Source organism: Loxodonta africana, chromosome 2 (genome assembly GCF_030014295.1).
Source record: "Loxodonta africana isolate mLoxAfr1 chromosome 2, mLoxAfr1.hap2, whole genome shotgun sequence".
Lineage (NCBI taxonomy): Eukaryota > Metazoa > Chordata > Mammalia > Proboscidea > Elephantidae > Loxodonta > Loxodonta africana.
In genome coordinates this window covers 206,920,558-206,947,084 of record NC_087343.1, presented here as the reverse complement: position 1 = coordinate 206,947,084, position 26,527 = coordinate 206,920,558, and the positions used below count along the sequence as shown (strand labels likewise).

Here is a 26,527-nt window from a genome sequence, read left to right as displayed (position 1 = left end):
AGCCTAATAAAGTTACTTGAAGACTATTACCTTTTTAATATTATTTGAAATATTGAGATTATCTGTAGAGTAACTGAGTCTGAATCAACAGCAATGGAGTAGGGGGTGATAGACACATCTTAGCCTGATTTTCTTTTTTTTGTAGCAGATTTTGATGAGCGAATTAATTTATTTCAATGTTATGTGTTGTTATGGATTGAATTGTATCCCCCCAAAATGAGTGTCATTTTAGCTATGCTATATAATTCCCAGTATTGTGTGGTTGTCCTCCATTTTGTGACCTGATGTAATTACCCTATTTGTTGTAAATCCTAACCTCTAAGATGTTAATGAGTCAGAATTAGAGGCAATATGTTAACAAAGCAGGACATAATCTACAGGATTAATTAGTATCTTAAATCAACTTCTTTTGCGATATAAAAGAGAAAAGTGAGTAGAAAGGAGAGGTACATCATACCACCAAGAAAGCAGAACGAGGAGTAGTGCGTATCCTTTGAACCTCAGTTTCTTACACTGAGAAACTCCTAGACCCAAGGGAAGATTGAGGACAAGGACCTTCCATCAGAGCTGCCAGAAAGAGAAAACCATTCCCTGGAGCTGGCTCCCAGAATTGGGACTTTTAGTTTTCTAGACTGTAAGAGAATAAATTTCCATTTGTTAAAGCCATCTACTTGTGGTATTTTTGTCATACCAGCACTAGATACTTAAGATATATATGTATATACATAAATTTCAAACATTTTTATGTATTTTTTTGTAACAAAACCATTTTATCTAAGATTTCAAAATGTCTTAATAAGAGATTTTTTATGATATACTATTTACAATATACTGTTTCTTTTATTATATTGCATTTTCATTTCAGTATACCATTGGGCTTATTCAGTTTATTTAATGGCATTTGCCATGTGTTTGTATTATCTGCATACCTTTTTTTCCTCCTTTGGCCAAGACTGTGACATATTTTATTGGTTGGGATCCACAGCAGTTCATCCAAAACTTAAAAAATAAAAGTGTTTCCACACTTGTCGCGAGAGGAAAAACAATACTCGCTTTTTTTTTTTTTTAGAAGAATAAGAAGGAGTTTCATAAAGCAACCTAAAAAAATCTCTATTAACAAAGTGTAGGATGAAAATAACATGCAGATCTGGAGACTATAATATAAAATTATGGACACCAATGATGTGTGTCCCAATGCATATCCTATCTCCCTGAGTGTTGCCTAGCACCCATTTCCCCATGGTTATACTTCTTGGCATAACCACTTCCACAGCCAAAACTGTCTTTTTCAACTGATTCAACTTCTTTTTTTTTAAACTTCTGACAATAGTGGACACTTCTTTATATACTCTTCCTCTAAGTGACAGACCCTTGACTAGGGAAATCTACATTTTTATACTCAAAATGATTTTTTGTTAAGTTTTCTATGACTTCTTTTCTTTTCTTATATACTTCAGAGCTTCTTTTCACATGGATGATTTGTATTTTTTGTGACTCTTCTTGATGTCACAATGTATACTTTGAATCTCTTCTCCAATATGTATTTTACACTGTTTATTGTTAACACTGGTTTTCAAAATATGAACTTGGATTCTGGTTTGTAGGTTCAAACTGCTGGACATTTAGTTAGCAGCCCCCAAATTAACCCCTGCTCTCCTTCAGATCTATGGATAAAAAAAAAAATGGATAGGCATGTGATAATAACTGGGAATATAAATTGGTGCATTCCCTTAATTAACCTAGAAAATAAAGTTTAAAGCAAATGAACAAGTAAATGTATCCCCAAACCACTTGACCTGAGTATTTTTTAAACTGTTATTGGTATATATATACATATATATACAGACACACACACACAAAAACATTTTACATTTCAACATTTTTTACATATAAAATTCAGTGAAGTAAATTTTACTTATTTTTAACAAAACTTTGGTCTGATTATAACTTATCTATATATTTTCCTTATCATATAAGAGAAGCAGTGTAAAGTGTTTCTGATCCCCTCACACACAAACACTTCCCCAACTAAACCCACATTCTTTTCATAGCATACCTTGTAGTAATATTTTTATGGTCCTCGAAAGAACAAATATTTTCATAATTATTTTGTAAATGAATAAATGACTCATTGTTTTCACTTCTTTTATAACACTAAATGTGTTACCTCAAAATAAATTGACACAGCACTCTTTCTATATTTATTAATATTTTAAGTGTGGATAAATACAAAAGATAAAGTTTAACATAAAATATTGCAAGGATAACATTTTAAGCTTTTTTAAGACTGAAACATTTAGTGAGAGCTTGTAAGTTGCCAAACACTTATGGCTGAGACTTGCTTATCCAGAACACCAGATCTCTTGCTTAACTATTGATTCAAATCATTAAAAATCCTCAGAAAATGAAGATTTTGATAAATCACACAGATTAATGAATTTATATATCAAATTTTATAAAGTCATTGTTGTGTTAACTGTCTTCAAGTCACTTCCGACTCACAGCAACCCTATGTACAACAGAAAAAAAACTCTGCCTCGTACTGTATCATCCTCACAATCTTTGCTATGTTTGAGGCCATTGTTGCAACCACTGTGTTAATCCATCTCATCAAAGGTCTTCCTTTTTTGCTCAGCCTTTACATTAACAAGGCTTATCTCATTCTCCAAGGTTTGGTACCTCCTGATAACATGCCCACAGAGCGCAAAATGAGGTCTCACCATCCTCAAATTCAAGAATCCCTATGGCTGTACTTCTTCCAAGACAGACTTGTTCATTCTTCTGGCTGTCCAAGGTGCAGTCAATATTCTTTGTCAACAATTATATAAAGTATATCTATATAATTCTAATCTATAACCTCATTTATTGCTGAAAACATGAATTTCACCCAATAACTTAGGGTGAGCCTAAGCAATTTCCTATAAATTTCCTGATTAAAATATTTTTTTCATGATTTTCCTGATGGCACATTTTATTTGTTCATTTCTGAGACTGTAGATAATGGGGTTGAGGAGGGGGACAATTACAGAATAGAACACAGAAAGGACCACATCCTGAATGGTTGCAGAGTTTCCAGATGGTCTTAGGTATATGTATACAAGTGAGCTGAGGAAGATAGACAACACGAGGGTATGAGGGATGCAGGTGGAAAAAGCCTTTGCTCTGTCAGTTCTGCTTGGGAACTTGAGCACAGTAAAAAATATGTGAAGGTAAGACCTGATGATGAAAATGAAACAGCCTCCACCAGTCCCCAGACCAGAGGCAAGGATTATCATCTCATTGTTGAAGGTGTCAGAGCAGGAGAGCTTCAGCAGAGAGGGAATGTCACAGAAAAACTGATGAATAACTAGACTGACAAAAAGGGAGCCTGAAAGTGATGCCTGTGTGGAATCCTGAGTAGACCAGACCACTGAGGATGGAAACCAGTGTCATGTGGACACAGACTCGACGGTTCATGATCACAGGGTAGTGGAGAGGCTGGCAGATGACCACGTAGTGGTCATGGGCCATGATGGTGAGGAATAGCAACTCCAGATACACAAAGAAAACCACTAGGAAGGCCTGAGCTACACATCCTGTCTTTGAAATGACACTGCTGTCAAGCAGGTTGTTGACACATGAATTAGGGACCCTTACAGAAATGTTGGTTCCGACTCACAGTGACCCTGTGCACAACAGAACAAAACACTGCCCGGTCCTGTGCCATCTTTACAGTCGTTATGCTTGAGCTCATTGTTGCAGCCACTGTGTCAATCCAACTTGTTGAGGCTCTTGCTCTTTTCAGCTGACTCTGTACTTTGCCAAGCATGATGTCCTTCTCCAGGGGCTGATCCCTCCTGACAACATGTTCAAAATATGTAAGACACAGTCTCGCTACCCTTGCTTCTAAGGAGCATTTTGGTTATACTTCTTCCAAGACAGATTTTGTTTGTTCTTTTGGCCGTCCATGGTATATTCAATATTCTTCGACAACACCACAAATCCAAAGGTGTCAATTCTTCAGTCTTCCTTATTCATTGTCCAGCTTTCACATGCATATGATGTGATCGAAAATACCATGGCTTGGGTCAGGTGCACCTTAGTCTTTAAGGTGACATCTTTGCCTTTCAACACTTTAAAGAGGTCCTTTGCAGCAGATTTACCCAATGCAACACATCTTTTGATTTCTTGACTGCTGCTTCTATGGCTGTTGATTGTGGATCCAAGTAAAATGAAATCCTTGACAACTTCAATCTTTTCTCCATTTATCATGATGCTGCTCGTTGGTACTGTTGCGAGGATTTTTGTTTTCTTTATGTTGAGGTGCAATCCATACTGAAGACTGTGGTCTTTGATCTTCATCAGTAAATACTTCAAGTCCTCTTCACTTTCAGCAAGCAAGGTTGTGTCATCTGCATAACACAGGTTGTTAATGAGCCTTCCTCCAAACCCGATGCCCCATTCTTCTTCATATTGCCCAGCTTCTCTGATTATTTGCTCTGCATACAGATTGAATAGGTACAGTGAAAGAATACAACCCTGATGCACACCTTTCGTGACTTTAAACCAATCAGTATCCCCTTGTTCTGTCCGAACAACTGCCTCTTGATCTATGTAAAGGTTCTCATGAGCACAATCAAGTGTTCTGGAATTCCCATCCTTCGCAATGTTGTCCATAATTTGTTATGATCCACACAGTTAAATGCCTTTGCATAGTCAATAAAACACAGGTAAACATCCTTCTGGTATTCTCTGCTTTCACCAGGATCCATCTGACATCAGCAATGATATCCCTGGTTCCACGTCCTCTTCTGAAACCAGCCTGAATTTCTGGCTGCATCTGTTTTTGAATGATCTTCAGCAAAATATTGCTTGCATGTGATATTGATGATATTGTTCTATAATTTCCCCATTTGGTTGGACCTCCTTTCTTGGGAATAGGCATAAATACAGATCTTTTCCAGTCAGTTGGCCAGGGAGCTGTCTTCCATATTTCTTGTCATAGACAAGTGAGTACCTCCAGTGCTGCATCCGTTTGTTGAAACATCTCAGTTGATATTCCATCAATTCCTGGAGCCTTGTTTTCTGCCAATGCCTTCAGAGCAGCTTGGACTTGTTCCTTCAGTACCATTGGTTCCTATCATATGTACCTCTTGAAATGGTTGAACATCAACTAATTATTTTTGATATAATGACTCTGTGTATTTCTTCCATTCTCTTTTGATGCTTCCTGCATCCTTTAATATTTTCCTCATAGAATCCTTCACTGTTGCAACTCGAGGCTTGAATTTTTTTCTTCAGTTCTTTCAGCTTGAGAAACGTGGAGCGTGTTCCTCCCTTTTTGTTTTCTAACTCCAGCTCTTTGCACATGTCATTATAATATTTTACTTTGTCTTCTTGAGCCGCCCTTTGAAACCTTCTGTTCAGTTCTTTTACTTCATCATTTCCCCCTTTCACTTTAGCTGCTTGACATTCGAAAGCAAGTTTCAGAGTCTCCTCTGGCATCCATCTTCGTCTTTTCTTTCTTTTCAATGATCTCTTGCTTTCTTCATGTTTAATGTCCTTGATGTCATTCCACAACTCGTCTGGTCTTCTGTCATTAGTGTTCAGTGCATCAAATCTATTCTTCAGATGGTCTCTAAAATCAGGTGGGATCTACTCACAGTCATATTTTGGCTCCCGTGGACTTGCTCTGATTTTCTTCAGTTTCAACTTGAATTTGCGTATGAGCAATAGATGAACTGTTCCACAGTTGTCCCCTGGCCTTGTTCTGACTGATGATATTGAGCTTTTCCCCCGTCTCTTTCCACAGATGTAGTCAATTTGATTTCTGTGTGTTCCATCTGGTGAGTTCCATGCATATAGTCACTATTTATGTTGGTGAAAGAAGGTATTAGCAATGAAGAAGCCATTGGTCTTGCAAAATTCTGTCATTCAATCTCTGGCATTGTTTCTATCACTTACGCCATATTTTCCAACTACCGATCCTTCTTTGTTTCCAACTTTTGCATTCTAATCACCAGTGACTGTCAATGCACCCTGATTGTGTGTTTGATCAATTTCAGACTGCAGCAGCTGATAAAAATCTTGTATTTATTCATCTTTGGTCTTAGTGGTCGGTGTGTATATTTGAATAATAGTCGTATTAACTGGTCTTCCTTGTAGGCATATGGATATTGTCCCATCACTGATAGCGCTGTACTTCATGATAGACCTTGAAATGTTCTTCCAGATGATGAATGCAACACCATTCCTCTTCAAGATGTCATCCCCAGCATAGTAGGCTATATGATTGTCCAATTCAAAATGGCCAATACCAGTCCATTTCAGCTCACTAATGCCTAGGATATTGATGTTTATATGTTCCCTTTCATTTTTGACAATTTCCAATTTTCCTAGATTCATACTTCGTACATTCCACGTTCTGATTATCAATGGATGATTGCAGCTGTTTGTTCTCATTTTGAGTTGTGCTTTATCAGCAAATGAAGGTCCCGATAGCTTTACTCCATCCACGTCATTAAGGTTGACTCTACTTTGAGGAGGCAGCTCTTCCCCGTCGTCTTTTGAGTGCCTTCCAGCCTGGGGGCTCATCCTCCAGTACTGTATCAGACAATGTTCTGCTTCCATTCATAAGGTTTTCAATGGCTAATGCTTTTCAGAAGTAGGCTGTTGGGTCCTTTTCCTATTCCGTCTTAGTCTGGAAGCTCAGCTGAAAACCTGTCCACTCATGGTCCACCACCTGCTGGTATCTGCATACCAGTGGCATAGCTTCAAGCATCACAGCAACATGCAAGTCCTCACAGTATGATAAACTAACAGACAGGAATCCCTAGGTGGTACAAATAGTTAAATGGTGGTTGATAACCAAAAGTTTAAATGCTTGAATCTACCCAAAGGTGCCTCATAAGAAATGCCTGGTGATCTAATTCCAAATAATCAGCCATTGAAAATCCTGTGGAGCACAGTTCTACTCTAATACACATGGGGTCACTCTGAGTCAAAGTTGGCTAGTTGGCAACTTTTTTTTTGTTTTTTTTAAGATAGATGTAGAGTATGTTGCTATAGTTACTTTTTAAAGAAACTTTGGAGATAATGTAATGTTGTTGGATAATTGGAATAAAATCTTTTCAATGTTTTCCCAGTCTTACATTATTGTTATTTGGCTATAGACAATACTGGGCAAAATATGCTTTCTAGAAGTAGTACTGTATGCATAACAATGCCAACATTATCTTATCTTCTATCACTATGACATACGAGATTGAAATCATTTGGAACTTTACTTTCTGCAATATCTCAAGCTGATCAAAACCTCCTTCCCTTATGCATTACCCCACACTAAATCTGCTTCTCAGTTCCTGTTAATTTCTTATTCTTCAAATTATTCTTCAGCTTTCCAACTCTACCAACTCTCTTTCATTCTACTTGCTGAAAAACAAAACATTAACAAAATTGGGGCGTGATGTCTTTCAGTACTAATTTAACTTTTTATTTCTTTCATTTTAAATTACTAATTTTGTTTTTCCTCTCCTTTATCTTTAACCTTTTCAACAAAATCTCTGAAAGTTCATCACCAATATCTACATCACTAATCATATTGTTGGTTGTTGCCACCAGATTCTTATCCTAGACTAGTTGCTTAATTCTTTTATCCTTTGATTTACTCACCAACGGACCTGCTTTCACTTTGATTTATCTGTGATACCTGTATTTTTCCGATCTCCTGTATCATTTTTTCAACACTCTCTTCTCACTCACTCATAATAAGAATGACAATAATAATAGTAGCAATAAGAACAACAGCAGCAATCACAATAATAATTAAACTGTACTTCAAACATTTATTTGGAATTAAAGTCTTCCAAATTCTGCTTTCATCTGTCAAATATCTTTTGGCTTATCTCATCTGTGGGAAACTTATCAAACATCTTTTATATGCATTCTTCATGGACAACCGCAGCAAAAGCAGTTGCTTTGTCTTATCGTCTTTTATTTTCTTAGAAGTTCCTCAACGATTGTATCTTGTACAATGTTGTGCCTTTCCAACATCAAGTGAAGTTCTTTCCAAGTATTTGATATTAAATAAAGATTTTAAACAATGAATAAATTTTCATTTCACTGAAATATTAATACTACCTCTTTACCTATATGGCTTTTGATGCGGGGGGGGGGGATTTTTCATGCCAATTATCAAGATATTCTATCTAAATATTTTTAAAAAACGAACTGACAGATGGTATATTCTGGATAGTTTTTTGAGGTTGGTTGAATAGAAGGGAAAACACATAATAATTTGTAGTGATTAAGAGCTCTGATTTCCAGTTATCCGGGTCAGGATAATGGTCAATCACTGTGTAAAACTGGCATTTTAATCATATGTTCAGCCTTCAAATCTTTACCAATCTGGGAAGAATGATCCCTCTCTCATAGCACATGATGAGGATTAGAGGTGGCAGTATGTATAACAAACTTAGGAAAGTATTCAGTACATCATAAATGTTTCTTAAATTGTCCCTTGTTATCTTTAGAAACACTGCTATTATTATTGTTTTGAAGCACTTTTTTAGAGCATATACTACTGTCAGGTACTTTAGAATACATGTAATATGATGTTTTTAGTTGTAGTTGAGTCAGCTCCAACATATGGAGACCTGTGTATAATAAAATGGAACTTTGTCCTGTCCTATGTCATGTCATTTCTAAATCTCTCAGTGATCCTGAAAAGTATTTTTGAGTCCCCTTTTAAAGAGCACAGAAGACCTATTCATTTTTAATAGGTGCTGTTTCTCGTATCAAAAAAGCTGCTTCCCCTTTTGTGATCTTCACGCACTTGCTGTATTCAACAAACGAATAGTTACCGAGAACTTCTGCGTCATTCAATAGTTTCTTCGGTTTTCAAAGAACATCTTCAAACTTTCATGAAGATGAACTAGTTGCAATCTGCTTTAAAATAAGTATCATATATTAGGCATATATAGCGTATATATCTAACATTTTAGGCAAATACATTTTCCTACAGATGAGTTACCAGAACCCTGGCTGGGGAATAAAGAGAGAGAACATTTGGGTCCTATCGCTGTCATTTCTCAGTCCTATACAGTTAACAACAAACTTCTCCAGAACATGTTTCCTATATTTGTAAAATGAGGCAATAACCTTTACTCTTGTAATGAATTTGTATCATATATATTCACTCATTAATTGATTATGCAACAAATTTATACTTAGAGTCGCTAAAGGCTAGGTGTATATTTGAATAAAACAGAAAATCCCTAATTTCATGAAACCTGTACTTTATTAAAGAGATGAAGACTGAACAGTTAATTATTTTAGTAAAAATAAAAACTTCAGATAGCTGTAAGTGCTTTTGAGGAAAATTCAAATGGGTATTAGAGAGGATGGGAGGGATGTGATTGCGAGGGTTGGGGATGGTCACGTAACTGAAAATGCTTTTTCAACAAACTGCTATGGATGTAAAGACACATGTTTTTACTTGTCCTCAACAAACTAATGTTTTCGCTTTTGCCTTGTGTAAAGAAAATCCCAGTGTGTATCTTCTGAATTGATTAAATAAGAATAACAATTTATTTTCCAGTCCAAATAATAATTTATAATTTTTCTTCCCTGATTTGATTTCCCCAAAATTGGTCTGAGTGAGAGAGTGAGCTCTGGAGCTTAAAACCTAGTGCTGCTATAGACATAAAAACAGGCTTGATGTAATAATCTATTGCTGAAAGAAAAACTAAAATCCAACAAACATTTACCCCATAAAAATAGAAAAAAAATTTTTCGTAAGGTTGGGCTTCAAAGAAAAACACTTTTATTATATTGTATCTGAGTTTTACATCTCTAGAAAAAGCTCTCTGGAATACATTGCTAAATATAAAGGAAAGATGGAAAATCATCTTTTTTTATAAAACAGAAAAAATAACTAGAAAGAGATAGATGGAAACTGAAATAGGTGAAAATATATAAAGGATATAAATATAAAAAATGGACAATCACCAAGAAATTCTTCACTATTGAATTAAGAAAAGCGAGGAAAGGGCTTTTATTTCCATTTTCTTAATCCTACTGAATTATTTGCCACTTACACACATTTTTAAATTTTTAAACATGCAAATATAGTTAACTGGAGTATAGGATTTTTTTATTATACTTCTCTTTATCAAAAATGAAATGTATACAGTAATGCTTTTAGAGAATTATCAATGTAATCCCCTTAGTCATTTCAGTTAGGCTACCTTACAGAGTCAACATTCTGAGAGCGTTTTCTAAGTTTTAACTGGAACACTTTTCAATGAAGCCTCAATTTGCTTTTTTTAAACAACATCACCATTATCCTGGTCCTGATTATAGATGTTTACATTTAGAGATTTTAATCTCTGCTCCTTTGGTTTAGGGACTAAAAAGTTACTGTATTGGTGGTTCAGATTAAAAGACAAGGTTGATGGACTGATGATATTCAGTGTGTGCGACTCATGATTAATGAAGAAAATCTGCAGTATATAGAATTCAATTCCTATGTTATGAACAATACTTTCTAATTTACATATGTAAAACATTTGTATCTCTGTTTTTAATAAATTGCATTTTATCCCATATAATCAATCATTCCTACATACCAGACTTAAGTGATTAAAAATTTCTTCTCTTGAAGCACAAAACTTCTTGATAATTAGTCAAAATCTGGAGATTAAAAGAGGTCGTATTTGCACAAGCATGACACATCAGGGTTTTTCATCATCAGTAAACACTGTATTTATTGATAACTTGCTTAAAAGAATTATATGCTTAATTTTATGAAAATAGATCAGCCTCTCTATAAACATAAATGCTGCCAATGTTTTTTGTCTTGTATATTTAGGTGTTTGAGGGCTTCTGAAAATGGAATTAAGATTTCTGCAATAGCATCACCACAAACATTTATTACCATATTAAATTAAAAAAAAAAATTAGGTAAAAAATTTCAGACTGCTGTAGGCTGAATGCATTATCCATTTGAAACATACACTGATTATTCTAATTTTATATTTATCCAACAAACTGTTTTAAACTTGACTTTCTACCTGGTAAAGTAACATACTTCTAAGACAAGAAACTTTGGATTATAAAGTCTGGTTTGTCTCTTGTCTTGAACACTTAGTTATCCTCATTATCTTAATCATAAAACATGATACTAATGTATGTCTTAGATGTTTATTGTACGAAAATATTTCAAAACTAGCAGACGCTTAAAGGAGTAAATACTTTAAAGGAAATTCTTCAGTTTATTAAAGCATTTTTTAGGTACGTATATATGCAGAGAAATAATAATTTCACCATTTCTTCTAATTGGAACGTCTCAAAGAAATATTCTCCACGGCATCATTGGTTGGATTGAATTTTTTTTTAATTAATTTTTATTAAGCTTCAAGTGAGCATTTACCATTCCAATCAGTCTGTCACATGTAGGTTTACATACATCTTACTCCCTTCTCCCACTTGCTCTCCCCCTATTGAGTCAGCCCTTTCAGTCTCTCGTTTCATGCCAATTTTGCCATCTTCCCTCTCTCTCTATCTTCCCATCCCCTCCAGTCAAGAGTTGCCAAAACACTCTCCTGTGTCCACCTGATTTAATTAGCTCACTCTTCATCAGCATCTCTCTCACCCCCACTGACCAGTCCTTTTCATGCCTGATGAGTTGTCTTCGGGGATGGTTCCTGTCCTGTGCCATCAGAAGTTCTGGGAGCATTGTCTCTGGGATTCCTCTAGTCACAGTCATACCATTAGGTATGGTCTTTTCATGAGAATTTGGGGTCTGTATCCCATTGGTCTCCTGCTCCCTCAGGAGTTGTCTGTTGTGCTTCCTGACAGGGCAGACATCCATTGTGGCCGGGCACCAACTAGTTCTTCTGGTCTCAGGATAATGTAGGTCTCTGGTTCATGTGGCCCTTTCTGTCTCTTGGGTTCTTAGTTGTCGTGTGACCTTGGTGTTCTTCCTTTGCCTTTGCTCCAGGTGGGTTGAGACTAATTGATGTATCTTAGATGGCCGCTTGTTGGCATTTAGGACCCCAGGCGCCACAATTCAAAGTGGGATGCAGAATGTTTTCATATTAGAATTATTTTGCCAATTGACTTAGAAGTCCACTCAAACCAAGTTCCCCAGACCTCAGCCCCTGCTCCGCTGACCTTTGAAGCTTTCATTTTATCCCGGAAACCTCTTTGCTTTTAGTCCAGTCCAATTAGGCTGACCTTCCTTGTATTGAGTGTTGTCTTTCCCTTCACCCAAAGCAGTTCTTATTTACTGATTGATCAATAAAAAGCCCTCTCCCTCCCTCCCTCTCTCCCCCCTTTGTAACCACAAAAGTATGTGTTCTTCTCCGTTTTTTCTATTTCTCAAGATCTTATATTAGTGGTCTTATACAATATTTGTCCTTTTGCCTCTGACTCATTTCGCTCAGCATAATGCCTTCCAGATTCCTCAATGTTATGAAATGTTTCAGAGATTCGTCACTGTTCTTTATCAATGCGTAGTATTCCACTGTGTGAATATACCACAATTTATTTACCCATTCATCCATTGACGGACATCTTGGTTGCTTCCAGCTTTTTGCTATTGTGAACAGAGCTGCAATAAACATGGGTGTGCATGTATCTGTTTGTGTGAAGGCTCTTGTATCTCTAGGGTATATTCCGAGGAGTGGGATTTCTGGGTTGTATGGTAGTTCTATTTCTAACTGTTTAAGATATCGCCAGATGGATTTCCAAAGTCGTTGTACCATTTTACAATCCCACCAGCAGTGTATGAGAGTTCCAATCTCTCCGCAGCCTCTCCAACATTTATTATTTTGTGTTTTTTGGATTAATGCCAGTCTAGTTGGTGTGAGATGGAATCTCATCGTAGTTTTAATTTGCATTTCTCTAATGGCTAATGATCGAGAGCATTTTCTCATGTATCTGTTGGCTGCCTGAATATCTTCTTTAGTGAAATGTGTGTTCATATCCTTTGCCCACTTCTTGATTGGGTTGTTTGTCTTTTTGTGGTTGAGTTTTGACAGAATCATGTAGATTTTAGAGATCAGGCGCTGGTCCGAGATGTCATAGCTGAAAATTCTTTCCCAGTCTGTAGGTGGTCTTTTGACTCTTTTGGTGAAGTCTTTAGATGAGCATAGGTGTTTGATTTTTAGGAGCTCCCAGTTATCTGGTTTCTCTTCATCATTTTTGGTAATGTTTTGTATTCTGTTTATGCCCTGTATTAGGGCTCCTAGGGTTGTCCCTATTTTTTCTTCCATGATCTTTATCATTTTAGTCTTTATGTTTAGGTCTTTGATCCACTTGGAGTTAGTTTTTGTGCATGGTGTGAGGTATGGGTCCTGTTTCATTCTTTTGCAAATGGATATCCAGTTATGCCAGCATCATTTGTTAAAAAGACTATCATTTCCCCAATTGACTGACACTGGTCCTTTGTCAAATATCAGCTGCTCATACGTGGATGGATTTATATCTGGGTTCTCAACTCTGTTCCATTGGTCTGTGTGCCTGTTGTTGTAGCAGTACCAGGCTGTTTTGACTACTGTAGCTATATAATAGGTTCTGAAATCTGGTAGAGTGAGGCCTCCCACTTTCTTCTTCTTTTTCAGTAATGCTTTGCTTATCCGGGGTTTCTTTCCCTTCCATATGAAATTAGTGTTTTGTTTCTCTATCCCCTTAAAATACGACATTGGTATTTGGATTGGAAGTGCGTTATATGTATAGATGGCTTTTGGTAGAATAGACATTTTTACTATGTTAAGTCTTCCTATCCATGAGCAGGGTATGTTTTTCCACTTAAGAATGTCCTTTTGAATTTCTTGTAGCAGAGTTTTATAGTTTTCTTTGTATAGGTCTTTTACGTCCTTGGTAAGATTTATTCTTAAGTATTTTATCTTCTTGGGGGCTACTGTGAATGGTATTGATTTGGTTATTTCCTCTTCGGTGTTCTTTTTGTTGATGTAGAGGAATCCAAGTGATTTTTCTATGTTTATTTTATAACCTGAGACTCTTCCAAACTCTTCTATTAGTTTCAGTAGTTTTCTGGAGGATTCCTTAGGGTTTTCCATGTATACGATCATGTCATCTGCAAATAGTGATAGCTTTACTTCCTCCTTACCAATCTGAATACCCTTTATTTCTTTGTCTAGCCTAATTGCCCTGGCTAGGACTTCAAGTACGATGATGAATAAAAAAAAAAAAAAAAAAAATTTTTTTTTTTTTTTTTTCACGATGTTGAATAACAGCAGTGATAAAGGGCATCCTTGTCTGGTTCCCGTTCTCAAGGGAAATGCTTTCAGGTTCTCTCCATTTGGAGTGATATTGTCTGTTGGCTTTGCATAAAGTTGGCTTTGCATAGATGCCCTTTATTATGTTGAGGAATTTTCCTTCAATTCCTATTTTGGTAAGAGTTTTTATCATAAATGGGTGTTGAACTTTGTCAAATGCCTTTTCTGCATCTATTGATAAGATCATGTGGTTTTTATCTTTTGTTTTATTTATGTGATGGATTACATGAATGGTTTTTCTAATATTAAAGCAGCCTTGCATACCTGGTATAAATCCCACTTGATCATGGTGAATTATTTTTTTGATGTGTTGTTGGATTCTATTGGCTAGAATTTTGTTGAGGATTTTTGCATCTATGTTCATGAGGGATATAGGTCTATAATTTTTTTTTTTTGTAATGTCTTTACCTGGTTTTGGTATCAGGGAGATGGTAGCTTCATAGAATGAGTTGGGTAGTATTCCGTCTTTTCCTATGCTTTGAAATACCTTCAGTAGTAATGGTGTTAAGTCTTCTCTGAAGGTTTGGTAGAACTCTGCAGTGAAGCCGTCTGGGCCAGGGCTTTTTTTTGTTGGAAGTTTTTAGATTACCGTTTCAATCTCTTTTTTTGTTATGGGTCTATTTAGTTTTTCTACTTCTGAATGTGTTAGTTTAGGTAGGCAGTATTGTTCCAAGAATTTATCCCTTTCTTCTAGGTTTTCATATTTGTTAGAGTACAATTTTACGTAGTAATCTGAAATGATTCTTTTGATTTCGTTTGGTTCTGTTGTGATGTGGTCCTTCTCGTTTCTTATTCGTGTTATTTGTTTCCTTTCCTGTATTTCTTTAGTCAGTCTAGCCAATGGTTTATCAATTTTGTTAATTTTTTCAAAGAACCAGCTTTTGGCTTTGTTAATTCTTTCAATTGTTTTTCTGTTCTCTAATTCATTTAGTTCAGCTCTAATTTTTATTATTTGTTTTCTTCTGGTGCCTGATGGGTTCTTTTGTTGCTCACTTTCTATTTGTTCAAGTTGTCGGGACAGTTCTCTGATTTTGGCTCTTTCTTCTTTTTGTATGTGTGCATTTATCAATATAAATTGGCCTCTGAGCAGTGCTTTTGCTGTGTCCCAGAGGTTTTGATAGGAAGTATTTTCATTCTCGTTGCTTTCTATGAATTTCCTTATTCCCTCCTTGATGTCCTCTATAACCCAGTCTTTTTTCAGGAGGGTATTGTTCCGTTTCCAAGTATTTGATTTCTTTTCCCTAGTTTTTCTGTTATTGATTTCTAGCTTCATTGCCTTGTGGTCTGAGAAGATGCTTTGTAATATTTCGATGTTTTGGATTCTGGAAAGATTTGTTTTATGACCTAATATGTGGTCTATTCTAGAGAATGTTCCATGTGCACTAGAAAAAAAAGTATATTTTGCAGCAGTTGGGTGGAGAGTTCCTTATAAGTCAATGAGGTCAAGTTGGTTGATTGTTCTTAAGTAGGACTTCTGCGTCTCTATTGAGCTTCTTACTGGATGTCCTGTCCTTCTCCAAAAGTGGTGTGTTGAAGTCCCTACTATAAATGTGGAGGTGTCTATCTCACTTTTCAATTCTTTTAAAATTTGATTTATGTATCTTGCAGCCCTGTCATTGGGTGCGTAAATATTTAATATGGTTATGTCTTCCTGCTCAATTGTCCCTTTTATCATTATGTAGTGTCCTTCTTTATCCTTTGTGGCGGATTTAAGTCTAAAGTCTATTTTGTCAGAAATTAATATTGCTACTCCTCTTCTTTTTTACTTATTATTTGCTTGATATATTTTTTTCCATCCTTTGAGTTTTAGTTTGTTTGTGTCTCTAAGTCTAAAGTGTGTCTCTTGTAGGCAGCATATAGATGGATCGTGTTTCTTTATCCAGTCCGTGACTCTCTGTCTCTTTATTGGTGCATTTAGTCCATTTACATTCAGCGTAATTATGGATAAATAAGTTTTTAGTGCTGTCATTTTGATGCCTTTTCATGTGTGTTGTTGGCCAATCCATTTTTCCACATGCTTTTTTGTGCTGAGACGTTTTTCTTAGTAGCTTGTGAGATCCTCATTTTCATAATGTTTAACTTTATGTTTGTTGAGTCTTTACGTTTTTCTTGGCTTTTTTCTTGAGTTATGGAACTGATATTCCTTTTTGTGGTTACCTTATTATTACCCCTATTTTTCTAAGTAAAAACCTAACTTGTATTCTTCTATATTGCCTTGTGTCACTCTCCATCTGGCAGTTCAATACCTCCTATATTTAGTCCCTCTTTTTGATTATTGTGATCGTTTATCTATTGATTTCCAGTTATGTGTATTATTTTGTTTATTTATTTATTTTTTAGAATTAGTCTTAATTTGTTTGTTTTTGTGCCTTCCCTATTTGAGTTGCGTTGATATCAGGACATTCTGTTTTGTGACCTTGTATTGTGCTGGTAGCTGATATTATTGGTCATCAGGCCAAACAATCTCCTTTAGCATTTCTTGCAGTCTTGGTTTAGTTTTTGCAAATTCTCTAAGCTTGTGTTTATCTGTAAATATCTTAATTTCTCCTTCATATTTCAGAGAGAGTTTTGCTGGATATATGATCCTTGGTTGGCAGTTTTTCTCCTTCAGTGCTCTGTATACGTCGTCCCTTTCCCTTCTTGCCTGCATGGTTTCTGCTGAGTAGTCTGAACTTATTCTTATTGATTCTCCCTTGAAGGAAACCTTTCTTTTTTCCCTGGCTGCTTTTAAAATTTTCTGTTTGTCTTTGGTTTTGGCAAGTTTGATGATAATATGTCTTGGTGTTTTTCTTTTTGGATCAATCTTAAATGGGGTTCGATGAGCATCTTGGATAGATATCCTTTCATCTTTCATAATGTCAGGGAAGTTTTGTGTCAGGAGTTCTTCAACTATTTTCTCTGTGTTTTCTGTCCCCCCTCCCTGTTCTGAGACTCCAATCACTCGCAAGTTATCCTTCTTGATAGAGTCCCACATGATTCTTAGGGTTTCTTCATTTTTTTTAATTCTTTTATCTGTTTTTTTTTCAGCTATGTTGGTGTTGTTTCCCTGGTCCTCCAGAAGTCCCAGTCTACATTCTCATTGCTCGAGTCTGCTCCTCTGACTTTCTATTGCGTTGTCAAATTCTGTAATTTTATTGTTAATCTTTTGGATTTCTACATGCTGTCTCTCTATGGATTCTTGTAACTTATTAATTTTTCCACTATGTTCTTGAATAATCTTTTTGAGTTCTTCAACAGTTTTATCAGTGTGTTCCTTGGCTTTTTCTGCATTTATCCTAATTTCATTTGTGATATCTTTAAGCACTCTGTAAATTAGTTTTTTATATTCTGTATCTGATAATTCCAGGATTGTATCTTCATTTGGGAAAGATTTTGATTCTTTTGTTTGGGGGGTTGGAGAAGCTGTCATGGTCTGTTTCTTTATGTGGTTTGATATGGACTGCTGTCTCCGAGCTATCACTGGGAAACTAGATTTTCCAGGTAGTCAGCTAAAAAAAAATGCAGTCAGATCCCTATCTGAATTCTCCCTCTGGCTCCGGGTATTCAGATGTTAATGGGGCCGCCTGGGGAGGGTGGGGGAGGGATCAGAGAGCTAGGAGTGTAGCACCACAGAATATAGAGCTGAACACCGCGTTCACGCTCCGCCCCCATTCGCCAAAATCTGGGCGGGACGGGTCCCTGGCTAGGACGCTGCTTTCTTTGCTCGGAGACCAATCACTTCTTCCCGGGGACTTCTCCCTCCGGTGCGCGGCACCGCTCGCGTTCACTGGGTGGGCGTTTCCCACACGAACGGGTGGGCCCGCCCCCAGGGTCTATTCAGGTGAGTATAATTGGGCCCCGCGGTCACGCCCCGCCCGTGCACGCGCCCAAATCCCAGCGGGACGACTTCCGGGCTGGGACGCTGCTTTTCCCGTTCCAGGACCAGTCACTTCCTCCCGGGGACTTCTCCTTCCGGTGTGCCACACCTCTCGTGCGAACTGGGTGGGCGTCACCCGCACGGCCAGGTGGGCCCGCCCCCGGGTCAATTCAGGGGAATAAAAATGGACCCCGCCCTCATGCCCCACCCGCACGCGCGCCCAAATCCCAGCGGAATGGCTCCCTGTCTGGGACGCTGTTTTCCCCGCTCCGAGACCAGTCACTTCCGGGGATTTCTCCCTCCGGTGTGCTGCGCCACATGTACGGACTGGGTGTGCGTCCTCCCACACAAATGTGCGGGCCCCGCCCGGGGGTCACTTTAGGGAAATATAGCTGACCCCCCCCCACTCACGCCCCGTCTGCTTCTCGCCTAACTCCTGGTCGGATGGCTCCCCAGCTGGGACGCTGTTCTCCCCACTCCCAGATCAGTCACTGCCTCCTGGGTGCTTCTCCCTCCGGCTGCACCGTTACGCCGCCCGCGCCAACCAGCTAGACTTCCTCCCGGGATGGGTTCGGGGGGGAAGGGGTGGGCCCCCCTTCTGTGCCGTCTGCCCCCCGGGCTCTGCCCCAGATCGGGCTCCGAAGGTCACCGGCCTGGTATGCTGGCTCCTGGTTCTGAAAACTGTCGCTGTCTGCCCATATTTGTTCATTTTCCGTCTCTAAGTCTGTGCTTGTTGTGCAGAGTTCGTAGATTGTTATGTATGTGATCGATTCCCTTGTTTTTCCGAGTCTTTGTTGCAAGAGGGATCTGCGATAGCGTCCACTTAGTCCGCCATCTTGGCCCCCCTGTTTTCAAAGTTTTAACTGAAACACTTTCTAATAACGCCACAATGTGTTTTTTGAAATATCATCACTATCCTTGTCCAGATTATAGATGTTTACATCTAGAGAATTTAACCTATACTCCTTTGGTATAAACCAAAGGGGAAAAAAAAAAAAAACAGAAAAATACTGCCATCAAGGCGATTTCAACTCATGGCGATCCCGTAGAATTTCCAAGGCTGCAAACCTCTATGGAAACTGACCGCCACATCTTTATCCCACGGAGCCTCTGGTGGTTTCGAACCAGTGACCTTTCTGTTAGCAGATTGCTTTAACCAGGGTTCCCTTCCCTTGGTTTAGGGACTAAAAAGTTACTGTGTTGGTGGCTCAGATTAAAAGACAAGGTTATTCAGTGTGTGCAACTCATGATTAGTGAAGAAAATTTGCAGCGTATAGAATTCGTATGTTAATAATACCGTTTTTCTAATTTACGTATATAAACTATTTGTATCTCTATTTTGAATGAATTAAATTTTACCCCATATAAATCATTCCTATATACCAGACTAAAAAAAAAAAAAAAAAAACTATATACCAGACTAAGTGACCAAAAATTCCTTGTCCTGAAGCATAAAACTTCTTGATTAGTCAAAATCTGGAAATTTAAGAGGTTGTATTTACATGAGCAAAACACATCAGGATTTTTCATTATTAGTCATTCAGCAACAGTAAACAGCATATTTATTGATAACTTACTTGTAATAATTACATGCTTAATGAATGACCTATGAGAATAGATTAACCTCTCTATAAACATAAATGCTGTCTTTGTTTCTTGTTTATTTAGATGTGTGAAGCCTTCTGAAAATGGATTTATGGTTTCTGCAATAGCATCACCTAAATCTTTATTATTGTATTAAATTAGGTAAAAAGTTTCAGACCTCCATATGTTGAAAGCACTGTACATTTGAAACATATATTGATTATCCTAATTTTATATTTATTCAACAAACTGTTTGAGACTTGACCTTCTATCTGGTAAAGTAACATGCTTCCAAGAACAGAAAATTTTGGACTGTAAAACCTGGTGTCTCTTGTCTGCAACACTTAATTATCCTCAATTATTTTAATCATAAAATACAGTAGTAATGCATGCCTTAGATGTTTATAATGTGGAAACATTTTCAAAATAGGCAGACACTTAAAAGAGTAGGTATATTAAAGGAAATTCTTCAATTTATTGGAACTTATTTTCCAGATAAGTAAATTTGCCCCTCTATATAATCTTTTGAAAACCCTGGTGGCCTAGTGGTTAAGTCCTACGGCTGCTAACTAAAGGGACAGCAGTTCGAATCCTCCAGGTGCTCCTTGGAAACTCTATGGGGCAGTCCTATTCTGTCCTGTAGGGTCACTATGAGTCGGAATCGACTCAACGGCACTGGTTATATAATCTTTTAATCCTTTAAAAAAACAGAAGTAAGAATTTAATCCCTTTTTCTAATGGGAAATTGTCAAAGGAATATTCTCCACACCATTGTTGCTTGGACTGCATTTTCCTAAAGAGAAAATAAAGAAATAGTGCATAACTTTTGTGCGGAAATATGACAGATACGTTTTTGTACTTTGTAGAACTAAAAGGACACGTTGATTAATGGTTTAATTGAATTAGTCTTGGAATCATTCATTTATTTATATATTCACTTGTTGATTCAGTCATTCAAGAATTTATGACTGAAAGCCTAACATTTCTCAGTACTTGATTACTGCTTAACCCTTTTCTGTCAATTCTATTGACTCATAGCAACCGTTTAGGACAGAGTAAAACTGCCCCCCAGAGTTTCCAAGGCTGTACTCTTCATAGAAGCAGACTTCTATGTCTTTCTGTCTAAGGCTGGTGGGTTGGAACCACAGATTTTTTTCTTGGCAGCCAAGTGCTTAACCACTGTGACACCACAGCTCCTTTGATTAAAGAGTAAAACCTAGCTTTTAATATGGTGTTTAAATTCTGCAGGTATACATATAATGTAGTCCATTTTAATTTTATTTTTTTTAAATAAAATATTCTCTTTTGTGTTATATTTATGTACTTTTATCTTCCTGCCTTATAATTTTTCTTTAGGGACAGGCTTAGGCCTACCCGCCCCCCCAACATTGCTGAGATACTTGCATAGAGTTATTAAATGATTTTTATTTCGGTGGGGGTGAATTTTCAATTGGTAGGTGCCTTAAAAAAAAAAAAAAACACTCATTTATTTTTGATGGTTTAAATCACCTGAAGTCCCATAGTACTTGACATGATGGGCATGGTGTTAGCATACTGATCGCTGGTTCGTTGCTTTGTATCAGGTCATGACTAACAGTTGAAATTCTTATTTATTTTGAGTGAATCAGTGTTATGAAATATTTGGTTTGACTAACATTCTACTGAAATGTGCTATACCAGCACCTATACACAGTTTTGTTTTCAATTCCAATTAATTGTGTCTTCCCAAACAAGATAGGAAAGAAGTGCAAAAGAGTGAGAGGAAGCATCAAAGTGAAAATAATATACTGGGTCAAAATAATAATAATCTTGAAAAAAATACTATATTGTACACTGGATAGAGGAACACTTTCTTTAATGGCAATTTCTCCCAAACAGGCGATCAGTTGTACCTTATCCAAATGTGCAAACTACTGGCTAAAACGTCAGTGTGTATTTATGCTTTGAACATCTAGTAGACACCAGAGTCTTGGAAGGAACTCAGGAGATCATTGCCTCTTGGCAGTGAATTAATAAGACCCAATTAAATTACATGTGTAGGCACTAGCATTATACATCTGGAAATACTGATAAATAAAAACCTCATAAACTACCTTTCAGAGAAATTGTCTTTCGCCACTCTAGTAGTACGAAAACAAACAAGAAAATATGTCATTGAGTCAATTCCAACTCATAGCAACCCTATGAGAGAGAGCAGAACTGCCCCATAGGGTTTCCAAGGAGTGGCTGGTGGATCTGAACTGCTGACCTTTTGATTAGCAGCCATAGCTCTTAACTACTTTGCTACCAGGGCTCCTCTAGTACTATAAATAGTATGAAAATCATGGAACTTTGATTATCTCATCACTCAGAAAGTTTATAAGGACGGAACGTATACATTATGGATGTTTTATACTCTAGAAAAAGCTCTGTGGTACACTTCAGCAAATATATCTCAGCTGCAAATTGGGCAAATATCTAATCTCTTAATTTTTTCTTCTAGAACCTTAGGTTACACAGATATGAGTCACTAAAATGTGTGCCTGCAGGAGTAAACAAGCAATTATATATTAAGGTAAATAATACTTTCAAGTAGCTAATAAAAAGTGTTGTCTATTGAGAAGGGGGCAGTGGTGGTTCAATGGTAAAATTCTTCCCTTCCATGCATGAGACCTGGCTCTAATTCCCAGCCAGTGCATGTCATGCTCAGCTGTCACCTGTCTGTCAGTGAAGGCTTGCTTTTTGCTATGATGTTGAACAGGTTTCAGTGGAGTTTACAGGCTAAGATGAGCTAGGAAGAAAGGCCTGGCAATTTACTTCTGAAAATCAACTTTGGAAAATCCTCTGGATCACAACTGTCCTATTTGCAAATGGTTATGGAATGGCATGGGCATTTTGCTCTGTTGTGCATGGATCCCCCGAGTCAGAGGTTGATGTGGTGGCAGCTAACTGCAACAACCATTGTGAAGGGTGTGCATATAACAGCCCAGTGCTCACACCAACCCTGACCGTGGCTCCCTTAAGGTCATAGGCTTATAAAGCTACAATGTGGGAGTCCTCTGGATTGGAGGAACTTCCAGTCTCTTCACGGTGCAACTTATATCGTTTATCCATTATGGGGTTGTCTGTCTATTCAACTAATGCCTATTGTGCACCAATTTTTACGCACTTTTTTAGAGACAGTAAATAAATCAGACATCAAAATAACAACAACAACAACCACAAAAAGCCCTGCCATGATGGAACCTTAAATTTTATTGTGGGGGGAGAGGTGAATATAGGCTTTAAATAAATACATTACATATATTATCGTTGTTGATAGTTGAATTACAAGAAGATAAATGTAATGTAAAGAAAATGGGATGGTGTCTTGGTCTTCTAGGGCTATTATAAAAGAAATACCACAAGTAGATGGCTTTAACAAAGAGAAATTTATTCTCTCACAGTCTAGTAGTCTACAAGTCCAAATTCAGGGCACCGGCTCCTGGGGAAGGCTTTCTCTCTCTGTCAGCTCTAGAGGGAGGTCCTCTTAGTGCAGGAACCTCAGGTTCAAAGGATGCACTCTGCTCCTGGCACTGCTTTCTTGGTGGTATGAGGTCCCCTTGTCTCTCTGCTTGCTTCTCTTTCATATCTCAAAGAGATTGCCTTAAGACAACATCTAATCTTGTATATCTAATCCATATAACTGCCACTAATCCATCTCATTTCATCATAGTGATAGGATTTACAACACACAGGAAAATCACATAAAATGGTGGACAATCACACAATCTGGGACTCCGGGCCCAGCTAAGTTGACAGATATTTTGAGAGGACACAATCCAATCCATGACAGATGGCACAGGGGAGATGCAATTATTAAATGGGTGATCAAAGAAGACTTGATTGGGTGCTATTTGGGCAAAAACATGATGTTTAAGGGAGCAAACCATGCAGATGAATAAGGGAAGAGCATTCCAGGGACAGCAACAGCCTGATATAAGATCATAACTGGTTTGCTTAAGAAATAGGAAAAGATAATTGTGGTTAGGAGAAGGTGAGAAATTAACCAGTGAGATTACAATGTTTCTGCCTCTTCACTGTCCTTCAGACATACTGCCTATGTTTCTTAGGAAAGAATTCCCACTCATACTATGTGTACACATATTTGCTCATATTTTAAAAATGGAAAGAGACTTTAGAAAATGTTTACACAAATGAAAAGAAAGGGAGAGAGTGGTGAGGACAGAACCAGAAGTAAGACTCCTTAAAATATACATCATTTTGTAGTTTTGACTTTGAGCCATGTGATTTTTTACGTGATTAAAAGCAGAAACATTATAACTCAGAACTTGCTAATCAACCTAGAGGTTTCCAAATACCTGGCTTCCCATGTACACCTTCTGCAGAATACAGTTATTCTATCAGTTATCTTCGTGTCACTGAGTTATTAAGACATTTGAGTAAGTTAACGGCCCTTTGAAAACTCTAAAATTAAATGATTTTCATTGGTCAATTTTGTTCAGAAGTAGACCACTGGGTCCTTCTTCCTAGTCTATCTTAGCCTGGTAGCTCCACTGTAACCTCTCCACCATGTGTGATCCTGCTGGTATTTGCAATACCAGTGGCATAGCTTCCAGCATCACAGCAACACGCAAGCCACCACAGTACAACAAACTGACAGATGAGTGGTGGCCTAACTCTAGACCCTACCGTTTTTTAAACTAATTATCACAATTAAAGAAATTCATTCACAACAATGCATGTGATAGATACACACATGTAAAGATATATACTTATATACATAGAAACAAAACAAATACATAGAAATGTCCTAAATATACATCAAATTGAGGAAATTTTTTATAGTATATATAAAACAAATATTAAGCAATGCTCAAAATAATGACAAGAGCCTATACTTTATCCCCATGTAATAGGGGAAATAGTATTCTTTTAATATATATTGAAATTAAACTTCTCATATATGGTCATTTTTTTATCTGGCTTACTTGCTCACAGCCTTTGACTTACTTTTTTACACTCTGTATCTTTTATTTATGGAGCATTAAATAGTAAAATTTTATCATTTCCATTTCATAATTTTATAAAAATTTTGTCACAGTTGCTTTCAAATTTTCCAGCATTGATTTGGTGATTTTGATACCCATATGTTATTTTAATAGCCTAAGGTATTATTGTTTTTATGTATTATCTTAGACATGATATCTTGAAAACTTTTAAAAATATATATACGTTTTACATATAAAACAAATTTGTGATATTTCCTGGTAGAAAGGTAAATTTATTAATCTATCTTGACTGAGTGAAAATCTCCTGGGATTTTTTAATACCATAGGTTACAGGTAAGATAGGATTGACCTTGGCATAGGCTTCCTAGTCCCACTCTTTTATTCCCTTTACTCCCTCTGCTGGTGCAGCCACTAAAATAAATGAATTATTTTAGTCTATACTTCTACATTGCTGTTACATAGCAATACATATTAATTAAAGCATAATTTTAATTATGCTTTAAAATTTTATTTTAATTATGTATTTCATGATTTCACCACAATAAAGTGATATTGACCTGATTTTCTTTCTTTCTTAAAAAAAACTTCTCTATCTTGTAGTTGTAAAAACATGTTACTGTATTGTCTTCCAAGAGCTTTTATTTTGTAACATTTGTTTCAAAAATTAAAATATAGAAATGATATATGACCAAAATTCTAACTGATAGAAACCTAATCTAGTTATACTGATGAAAGAGAAATTAAACTTTAAAGCAAAGATCATTATTAAAGGAAAAGAAAAATATGTCATAATGATAAAAATGTCCATCCACTCATATAACACTTCCACAGATGTGTGAATCTAATAGCATAAAGTTCAAAATATGTAAAGCAGAGGAGGCTGGCCAAGATGGTAGAGTAGTCAGACACTTCCTGTGGTCTCTCTTACAACAAAGACCAAAAAAACAACTGAGCTGATTATATATGACAATATAGGAGTCCTGAACACGAAAGGCAAAGTTGAGAAACCGTACTGAGCTGCAGGAGGAGGGAGAAATGGCTCAGAAGCAGAAAAGAGTTGCCAGACCTGACCCAGTGGGAACTGGCACCCCGCAGGCCAGTTCCAGTGGCACAAGCACAGTGAGGAAAGCAATAGCATTTAGGAGGTGTTTTCCATATCTGGAAAGAACAAGTGATGGAGAGTCTACTCACACCCCCAGAATCAGCAAATAGCAGCCCTCAACTGACAAAAAAATACATGCCTTTAACCTACCATGCAGATCAAAAAATACCCCTTTAGGAAAAAACTCTCTCTAACTTACCTTTTTCCCTTATCACCCTGCACTGGGTCACAGCCAGCTTCAGAGACTGCCTCATCCCCTAGCACTCACCCTGAACCACTCTCCTGGCCTTAGAGAAGGGATATTTTAACAAACAGGGAAAAAATAATCTGCCAGCTCCCCTAAGTTGGGTACTCAGGGCAGAAACAGCTCCTTCCCTAGGCACAGGCATTAGGGGACCATGGATGTTGATTGCCTTTCACCCCTGCATAGACCTGTGTGAGCCCATTTCAACAGCATAGGCCCTCAGTGGCACAGTACAACAGGGTATATACTTGAAGTCTAACTTCAGCTGTTTCAGCTATGTGAAGGAGAGGCAGGTTCGTGACATATGATACCACTCTGCCTATTAAACAGAGTCCTCACCTACACACATCAGGGGCCTGAGGATTAGTGGCTTCACCCATGCCACCTAGCAACCCATGACAGAGGTCCAAGAATAAGTGGTGCCTTCCAGTTCTTACAGCCAACAGCATTGGGTGCCCAAAATCCAGC

The 26,527-nt window shown here is 37.3% G+C and overlaps 1 pseudogene; it reads right to left on the bottom strand.

Moving 5' to 3' along the window:
* Positions 1 to 2,918: 2,918 nt before the first annotated feature.
* On the bottom strand, positions 2,919 to 26,069 carry LOC135230438 (olfactory receptor 14C36-like; annotated as a pseudogene).
* Between the last annotated feature and the right edge of the window lie 458 nt (positions 26,070 to 26,527).